The following is a 10,172-nucleotide window of genomic DNA, read 5'->3' as shown; positions in this document are numbered from 1 at the left end:
CCATGGTAGATTGGGAAACTGCATTCCACTGAGACGAGTCCAGTTCCAGGAGATGGTCAGGGCTGGTCCAGGACTTTGAAGAGAGCACAGTCACCTTGAATCCCAACTGGTTTATTTCTTTCTCTCTCCCTCTCTTTTTTTTTTTTTTGGTGTGTGTGTGTTTTCCCCAGAAAGCCTAGGAACTGATTTGCAGAGTTACTTACATCTTTGTGGTGGTGATGATATGGGAAGACATACAGAATCTGTTGTTTTTGTCAATATGGAAAAATTATTTGTATCATGAATGATCAATGGTTTTCTTATGAGAGGTTTTTCAAAGGCCAGTCCTCAATCTTACTACAAAATGCTTGCTCTTGCCAGATTTGTCACGTATCCTAACACCACTGGATGTCTTTATGATAATTCCATGATGTGGAAATTCACCTATACTAAAGACATCATATCTAGGTTTTATGTAAGTGCAAAGATGGAGGTTATCACATAGAATCAACATATAAAATGGAAAAGCAAAACAAGTTTAGAGGGAAGATTTTCTTTTATGAGTAGACTTCTAGAGAGATTCTGTCTGTATCCTTGACATCTGGCTGCTCTAAATTGTTGGTTTGGGGCTGTTTTAGAAGCTGTCATACATTGTGCATTCTTTATTCTCCAGGAATATTCTTCTGCCTTGACTATTTTGGTTTTGCAACTTCCTGGGGCTGTATTTTTCCATATTCTTGTGGCTTGGTCTCCTCTTAATTCCTCAGTGTCAAAAAACAGATCAGAAGCTTGGGCACACACTGCATCTCCCCCCATTACTGTTGCCTCCATGCACCCTAGAGCTGTTTAATTCACCCGAGAGATAGTGATACTTGCTTTTGTCTTTTCTGACACAAAATTGACCACCCCGGAGTCATCTCCTTTTCCAAACTAACCAGACAGATTAATGAAGTCTAGAAATCTGGACCAGAAAATGCCAGCTGGCCCAATCAAGTGCCTTTTCTAATCTGTTTTGTTCTGATTTGTTCCTCTGTACCATATCTGCAGCATTGTGTCTGCCCTCGGTTCTTCATTCATTGGCCTCCTGTTATACATGGAAAAAGAAATTTAATAGAACACACTTTCTGGTGGACTGAACTTCTTTTAAATTTATTCTTCTAATAAAATTGCAGAGGAAAATTTGGGGAAACAATGGTGAAACTTGTCCAAAATATCAAACCACCAAGCAGAATGAGACACTGAGATCCAGCTGTGCAATTCCACAATGGATCTCCTCTGAAAGATCTGCTAGAGAGGAGATGGGCTACGCTACTTGTGGCTCCAAGTTAACTCTACACTGAAAGTTGGCACAAAGAAGAAAATGTCCCATTTTCTTGCACTTCTAACATTTTCCCAGCAGGGACTAGTGGCCAACAGCCAGGTTTCAAAGAGAACTGTGATTGATGGGTGAATATGCAATGGGGAAAATATCTTGCTGCTTCCTCGTGTCTAATTCCCACTGCTTTTGAAGGCTGTATCCCAAGGCACTGCTGGGAATAGACAAGTGAATTTCCTTTCTTGGACGTCTTGATGTTTGTGAGATGGACAGTTCAATGTGAATTCAGTTCATGCTCATTAAGTGACGATTTGTCATTTGTATACAAAGGTACATAAGTAGAACTTCCAAAATAACCAGAATCAAGAAAGACTCATTGTTAAGGAGGAGAATATGGCTTCCAGAGATCAGATCTTTAGTGGGTGGAGAGAAACAAAAATCTAAAATCCCCCTACCACTGCTGACAGTAAATCTTCTTTCCTTACCATTGTGGCTAACTCTTCAATGATCTTCTTAACATCTTCATTGCAGAATGCCAGGTGAAAATTTAAAGAGTCTCTGTAAAATGATAGAAATTGATAGTTAAGTAATGGATAGCATTGTTAATGTTTGCAGTTTTCATCATAGAAAGGAAAGCTTTCTTGCTATTCCTCTAGAATAATCTGTTGGATGGTTTTAGAGGGCAGCTGGTCGGTTGGTGCTCGCTTGCTAAAATGAACAACTTTTTGATGAGTTCCCCTCGAGTCGTGATATCTTCCATTAAATGAAAAGAAATGTCAAGACCCAATAAATGAGTGGCAAGAAGGCCCCATTAAAGGTTGGTTTTTTTTTTTTTTCTTTTTTTTCCCCTGCATTCTGATTTCACTGCAGGGAGTATTTAGCCACACAATTTTTTTTTTAACCTGCAGATTCATTGAGTGCTAATGATTAGTTGTAAGGCAAAAAAAAGTCTTCAGATGCCTAGATAGTGTTCTGCAGATGTTATCCATTGTAGGTGATGTTGTCTTGAGGTTAACTACAAAATAATAAAAATCCCAGCCTCAGAGAGAGTGCGAGAGCTCTTGGGAGTGGTAATGCAGTACAGAACCTTTCACCCTGAGGTCAGCAGGTCAAATCCATTTCAGATCAGGAATGACCAGCAGTTATTAAATGTCTGCTTTTGGATTTGCACGGGGGTTTGCAAACTGTTGCTTATATTAGTGCTACTGGAAGGCTGTTTATTGCAAGACCTGCTGATACATGTCATTGATGTGAGACAACTTGGAAGTGAATACTTCATGAACATCCAGAAATATAGGCTTATTTACAGTACAGAAATCATCAGAGTTGTCATTATTTGCCCTTTTGTGGGCTAGCACAGTAGAAAGATCAAAGATAGAATTGACCCCAGTTAAGGACTTTGCTCTCTTACCTCTAGATGTGACATCTGGTGTCAAGCTCAGCATGCTAATAGCTCCCACCACAAAGCTCAGTCATTCTTCCTGAGTATTTCAAAAGAGATGTTTATCATCAAGAAGTGCCCAAGAATCTTAAATCACTGGGAATAAAATTGTGCAGATCGAAAAGAGATGATGCAATATATGGATTGGAAGACAAAAAGATAAAAACAGCAATTAAGAACATCAGTTTCTCTATTAGAAGCAGTGCTGACAAACACATTCACCTTCTGCAAAAAAACATAGCTGCAGGCAGTACATTTGACATGTGAAAGGAATACTGCGTGAAGTCAAAGAAAATCTAAGTTTCTTTTCCTCTGCCATAAATCACAGCACTAGTTGGTTGTTTTTTTTTTCGAGGCAAAGTATAAGATTGATTTTTTGCACAGCATAGAGCTGCATATATTAGCTTCTGATGTTCACGGAAATGGCACCGTTTCTGAATTACGTGACATGCATTATGTTGTCAGTTTCAACAAGTGCTGTAGTACCTAAACCCGTTCTATCCTGTAACCCTGTTCTCTTGTCTTGTGCAACATCTCTTCTCCCTAATTGCTGCTTTTTAAGCAATCTATTCTAACCAGCTTTTCTTCTCACTTTTCAGCTGAAATATAAGACTGAAAGATACTCACTGCTCTGAGGTGGTAGATGAACCCCTGTGCCCCACCACAGACTTGAAAGGCCAAATGCTTTGAGTGAAGAATCACAGAAATCAGAACGTATCCACACAAAGCAACATTATGTGTGTATTCAGGAAGGCACTGATATTCTAGTAAGTGGTGTATCTGAATCAGACTAATTAATTCTAACTAATCAAACTAACGCTAAGTATTGATGTCAGCTTTGCCTCACTGAGAAAAATAGTTGCTGATTACCCATGGCAAATGAGCCAGAAGGATAAAGGAGAAATGATTTTGAAAGTACAGAAAAAAAAAGAAAAAGAAAAAAAAAGTCTAACTGTAGAGGTGATAACATAAGTTTTGGGAGGAAAAGGAGTGGAAGTGAAAGAGCACAAACAACATGCAAATCCTAGGCTTAAACCTTGAAGAGGAGACTCCTGGGCTTTCTGCCTTAAAACCAGTTGTGCCTCTGGGTCACCCTACGTAATAGATTCCCTTGGCAGCATCACTCTTGGGGCTCAGAACTGTAGCAACCTTGGTGGCTTTATAATAGTTTGTACACTTGGTATTGTCAGCTCTTTGTACAGCACATTGTACCCAAATATTGAGCACAACATTTCTTTCTTCCTTTTTCTTTTTTTACTTTTTAATAACAGAAGAACAACAGTAGAATTGCTTTCTAAAGTAATTTTCATTGGAAAGTAAATGGAAACCTTTCTCCATCTCATAGGTTAGAGTAATCCAATCGGATTCGATAGCGTTCTAAAAGTATGAGCTTTCAGTCTCTGTCTAGACCTCCCACGTTTATTAACATTTGCCTTCTATCACACCTATGAGGATAGTCTCTACAGGCTGTTTTTTTGTGTTGGGAATGGACTGATATGATGAATGGAAATTTCCAACACAAGCAGTGGAACTCTCCTAAGCTAATTTCATCCATTTCTCAAGCTCTGCATAAACTCTGCCTTAAGCCAAGCTTCACTATTGCCTGTAGTTTGTGCAGGGCAATGATCTGAAACATTTAGAGTCTTTTGGGTGATTCTGTTCCAAGCTGGCTTTTTCTGTATCCACATCAGCTGGGAATTGGCTGTGCCATAGAGCTGGTACAAAATGAAATGCTTCATAGTAATGTCTTTCCCTAGATGATCCAAAGTGAATTCAGACTTTCTGGGTTAGAGGATTCTTCCACAGAACTGGGCACAATCCAATGTGCAGATCTGCAGGAGCTTGGCACCCTACGTTTATCTTGAAATGTTTCCCTTCCAGTTTCCTCTGCCACCCAGTCTGCAGCTCTGCTTAATCAGTGGTGTGAAAACTGCTCCTTCTCCCAATTTCTGTGAGCCATTGCTGCCTCCTAACATCTGACAAAAAGAAGTGGGTATTTCATCCTAATTTGCTGCTCCGGTGTCAGCTCAACTTACCCTCCCTCATTCTGCTGCTGAATGACTGGTTGTTTTTTAAAGAGCTCTTTAAATGTCAAATTTAAAGAAACATGGACAAGGTAGAAACAAGATTACAGGGTCACAGAGGTTAGGAGAAGTGACCCCATCTGAGAATAAAGGATATACGAGCAGAATAGACGCAGTGGTGCGGTGACCTTGCCTACTGAGTGGTCTGACATGAAGCTGCCCAAGAGCACACATTCCAGCTGATTTCATACCCTGGCACATGGATGCCACTGCTATGAAGACAGATTTCTAGGTTCCCTGCTTTCTGATAGAGGCCTTATATGAGCTCTCATCAGTGAGGGAAGCAAAACCTTTATCAGATCTGTTTCTTTGTGGCTGTCCTCTGTAATAGGTGTTTCTTGCTTAGAATTGTATCTGTACAGTGTAGCAATGGTTGTGTTTGGTTGTGTTTGCTTTCTTTTTCTGTTGTTGGTGGTTTATTTTTCCCTGTGAAGCTTACAAACACAAGAAATGTTTAAATGCCCCTTAGCTGTTTTTTTCTTGTGTGAAAATCCCATGAAAGCATTTCTGTTCACATAAGGGAGGGAAAAAGCCTTAATTTGTGTCAGGTAATGAGGAATTTCATCTGAACAGAGAACTGCATGTTAATGTGATGACTAGTTGCTACTTTCTCCAACAGTAGTCAGTTCTCCCCTTGCTACCTGCTGCACTGAAGTCTTTGCAAGGAGAAAAGTCTAATTTAGAAGAACCTCAAACCTCTAAGAAACTCGACTCATATTTCCTTTTAAAGCTTGCTGAGATCAGCAGAATGAAGTCCTTCTGAGAACATGGAGAAGAAATCACTAGAGAAATAAAAACTGGGAGGAGTGCCAAACTAAAGTCACGCTGTATGGAGATAGCCACACGTTGAATGCTACCATATCTGTCTGAAGGCTTGCACTCTAATCTGTAAGTGTTTAATAGAGAAGATAATCAATAGAATGAAGGTCACTGCTATTATTACAGCTATGCACTACCCTTCCCACTCTAATTTTAGCTTTAATCTTGCTTCAGAGGATGGTTAGAGGCATTAATTCTTGATATTCTATATGAGAAAAAATCTTGTGCTGTAGACGAGGGCAAGGTGACCTGAAAAGTTCCTTCCCCCACCAAATAAACACATTTCTCATGTCCAAGGGAACTAAGTTTTGCCTTGGGTGTATCCCAAACATGCAAAAGTTGAACTACCCCTCAGCTCCTCGGTCTGAATCCTCATGAGTCTTTTGTGGTTTAGAAACAACAGAGTTTGCTTCCCAGCTGCAGGCTCTGAAGAGCATATCTGTTAGTTACAAATGACTCTGGGCAGCCCTAGATCTTTGCTATTTAATTACTATTAATGGATGAATTGCTTCTAATGACTTGCTTCTACATGCAAAGTTTCAGAACTGTAAACTAGCTTACTGACATAGGTGTCTTTTTCAAAGTTTACCAGTTCTTTAAAAAGCTTTTGTGGTTTTAGAGTCAAGTAGGCAATATTACAACTTTCTCTTCTGCTGCAGTTTACCTAGTAGAGACAGCTCCATTTTCCTCACTGCAAATTGGTATGCATCTTCTCCTTTGCATGATCTTATGCGTCTTTTGGTTATCAGTCCTCCATCTTTCTCCCATTTCCATATTTATCCTCCAAGTCATTATTTCTTTCCTCTACACTGATACTGAGGGACAGTTTTCCAGTGTGTAAGTATTTCCATTTTTTCTCCTCTACTCCCATGTATTTGTCTAAATTGGACCAGAATCCATTCTTTTAATTTGTAATATACTAGAAGTTCCCCAGACTCAGCAAGTACTGTTGGAAATTACCATATTTTCAATTTCTGAGCGAATAGCAGCAGCACTGCTGACAGCAATATCATTTTACAAAGAAGCCTCTTTGGGGCTTTCCTGGTCTTTAGTCTGAAGAATGGAGCCATCAGTAGAAGGGCTACAGCCAAGGATTTGTACCTCTAAGGTCTTCAGCAGAGACCCCTGGGAATCTGGGCAGCTTTCCACTGAAAGTTTGCCTTGGATTCAGTAAAATTTCATTAAACCCCTACTGTGCCAAATGTAGCATGTCAAGCTCAATGAAAAAAAAATTCACTAGCTCTCATAATATTCCCAATACAATTCCCTGGCCTATGTTTTCTATTTCTATTGCCTACTTGCCGTTATAGCAAAATTAGTTGTAGGCAACAGATATAAACAAGAGGACAGCTGATCTACTAGCCCAAGGCCACTACTACAGTGACCCAAAACAATAAAAAAAAAAAGTGAAAAATTTATAGCTCGACCAGATTTTATCTTTCGTCTGTTGTGAACTCCTCTGTATCACTCTTTCTAGGAAATCTCAGCCTAAGTCAGTTTTCCTTTTGTGGCTCTTAATTCTAGAAGAGTTTGTAGAATACTCTGTCTTCAAAACATGGCTACTACTTTGGGAGCTCCCATCACAGGCCTTAGATTCATCTACAATCTTTTTCAAACCAGTAGAGCCACAAATATTAATAACAGAAATAAAGTTATAGAAAGCTGAAAAAGGTCTTAAAAAAAAAAAAAAAAAAAAAAGTGTTGATCTGAATCTGGAAAACATGCCTTACAAATGGAAATAAAAGGGTTGGCTCTTCTCTAAACCATTTTCCAAAGAAGATGGGAATATGGAATATAAAAGCTGTATAAACTTCCAACCTGGTTGGAAACTGCTACTTTTCAAATTCAGTCTTAAAATACTGCAGAACTGAAATAATGGATGTGAAAGCATCAAGAATTGTCTCTTATTTGTTATCTTCTGGATGCCAGAATTTGTTATCTTGCTTTTTTTTTTTCTTCTTTTTTTTTTTTTTTTTTTCCCCTAGCTCACATGGAAAGTGTGCTTGCAGTGTAAGAACTTTTGAGGAACATGGGGTTTTATTTTTTGGGTGGTGCTTTTTAGAAGGGGCAGATTAGAACTGTTCCTTCTAAATTAAAGATTTAAAGTCTATGAAATATTTGCAGCACCCATATTGTGTAATCTCTTTCATGCTTACATATGCCAAAGCCCTGGGGAAATGCAGTCCTAACATTTTCTTTGATTGTTTGCATAGAGGAACATCATGACCACACCAAGTACACAGGAATAAAATAACAAATGTACAACATGTAAAAAGAAGCTGTAGTTCATTTCCCTTTTAGTTTAACTCAATAAAAGCAGTGAATCATTTGATTTTTACCAGTAGAATTTTTGCAAATAGACTTAAAATATTTCTCTTCAGATCTGTGGCTCCAACAGCTGCAGCTGAAACCAGCAATCAGCAAAGCTTCTTGTTTTTATTGGAGTTGAAGTGGCTTGTTGAAAATGGATTGGATTACGGGGATCAATCAGCAGCAGGTCGAGGATGCAGAGGGAACTCTGCCAATGCAGCAGGCTGCCAGGAGCAGCAGAAATCCTTGGGCTAGTGACACGTCCTAATGTATTGGAAAATCCATTGTTTTACAAAGAGCTTTGGAGATAGGAAATGGATCAAGTTGCAGAAGAGTGCAAAAATAACAGTAATTCTCTCCCAAGTTCCTTTTGTTCATTTGTACTTGGCTTTAAGGAAATAAATTCCATAGAGATGCTGCCTGAGTGTCCAGCCAGTGCCTGGAGATGATTGGGAATAGGACAGATGCTAAAGCATGATCTTTCCTGAGTCACAATTTAGGAAACAGAACACTTCTGAATTTCAACAGCAGCCATCTTGGCAATCTGAAAGTTGCCATATGGTTCTGTTCTGTCCAGTTCTGGATTCTCCCTAAATAATGAAGATTGTTGTTGTTTTCCATTAAATTACAGAGTTGAATAATCTTGTCATTGTTTTGCAAGGGTCAGTTCTCAATGTACTAGATCTTGATTAATGTGAGGATGAGCTGACACCCCTTTGTGTCCTCAGTTACACAGCAAATCCATTCACAACTTGATGAGAATATTACTAAGTAGACTAAAAACAGAATAACAAATTATTTCTGAGTTCAACTCCTTTAGATTTTGGTGATCTTTCTCTACTTATTCTTTGTGAAGTAGCCCCTGCATTCAGTGGGAGCCGTCTTATAGCATTTGGCAAAGACAGATGGCAAAGACATGGTCATGAATCCTGCCTGGCCTTGTTGACACGGGAATCAGCTTCCAGATGAAAGACAGGCATTTGCTGATCCTCACTCATGAGCATTTGGGAATATCACCCTCCAGCGGAATGTAGGCTTTAATGAACAGAACAGTAGTTCACAATTCTAAGAGCTGCTTGCAGTGTGTGGCTCTTTCTCATGAGCTTTAATCACATGGTGAGGGAACACAGATGTTTTCCTCAAAAATCACCATTATTAAAAACAGGTAGCTCTGCAAGAAGCAGGGGTGGAATGGATCTATCTGATGACAACATCTATTCCTCTGTCAGTGGATATCATACCCACAAGACCACGTGTCAGATATTTAACTGATACTGTACTTGAACTTATCCACACGTCTGGCATGCAAGGGTTAGGATAGGAAATCTACTTCACAAGCAGGGTTTATAACAATAATAAAAACTCTCCATACTTGGGAACCTAAAGAAAATCCACGTAACAGTCCAAGAAAAGCAGAACAGTGGAAAAAGTGAAGCATTTGAATACTCTCCCTCCCTGTGTGTTGGGCTCTGGTACCCTTGCTGGGACTGACTCTCAGGCATTGAAGAGCTGCGGTTCTCCTCAGAGGAACTCATGCATGTGGCCAGACTTTGTACTGTAAAATCAGGCAAAGAAGAGAAAGTTTCAGAGACTTGTTCATTCTGACTTGAGATTTTAAATTCTCTGTGTAAGAATTCGGTAGATACGTTTTTTCAGGACAAATGAAATGATTTCTTTTTGAGGAAATCAGCTTAGCTGATTTCAATGCTGACTCCTAAAACCTTGCAGGATATAGTAGAATGCAGGACTTTTAAATGCCAAAACATAATGCTTGGGAAAAAAAAAAAAAAAAAAAAAAAAAAAAAGAGGGTAAGCATTCCCTTCTCAAACTTGAAGCCTTCTGAATATTTCCTTCTCTAGAATAAAGCTCCAAAAAAATGGAAGAGTTTTTCCTTCTTTTTTATTTTTCCACTGCCTTTTTCCACTTCTTGCTATTTTGTATTTGGGACATGGTTGGATGAATTGGGAAGCAATGTCAATTTCTGCTTGCTCCGTGGAATGCCTGAAATGTTTTTTTAATACACTTTGGACAGTATAATAATATAATGAAATTTAGGGATCTTGAGATATACAGTTTAAAGTGGAGGAGGATTATTTCTGTTTCATGTAAAGCCAATTTTCCAAGTCTGTGATACTGTTGTCTCTTGCAAAGCATAAAATATATGTGATCAGGTAAAGTGGCTACATTCTGTTGCTTGTTAGACTGAGGATAACCAGAAAACTG

The sequence above is a fragment of the Tympanuchus pallidicinctus genome, unplaced genomic scaffold (genome assembly GCF_026119805.1).
Source record: "Tympanuchus pallidicinctus isolate F22 unplaced genomic scaffold, pur_lepc_1.0 scaffold7, whole genome shotgun sequence".
NCBI classification, from domain to species: domain Eukaryota; kingdom Metazoa; phylum Chordata; class Aves; order Galliformes; family Phasianidae; genus Tympanuchus; species Tympanuchus pallidicinctus.
The sequence above is the reverse complement of the archived record's forward strand: the minus strand, read 5'-3'. Positions refer to the sequence as shown.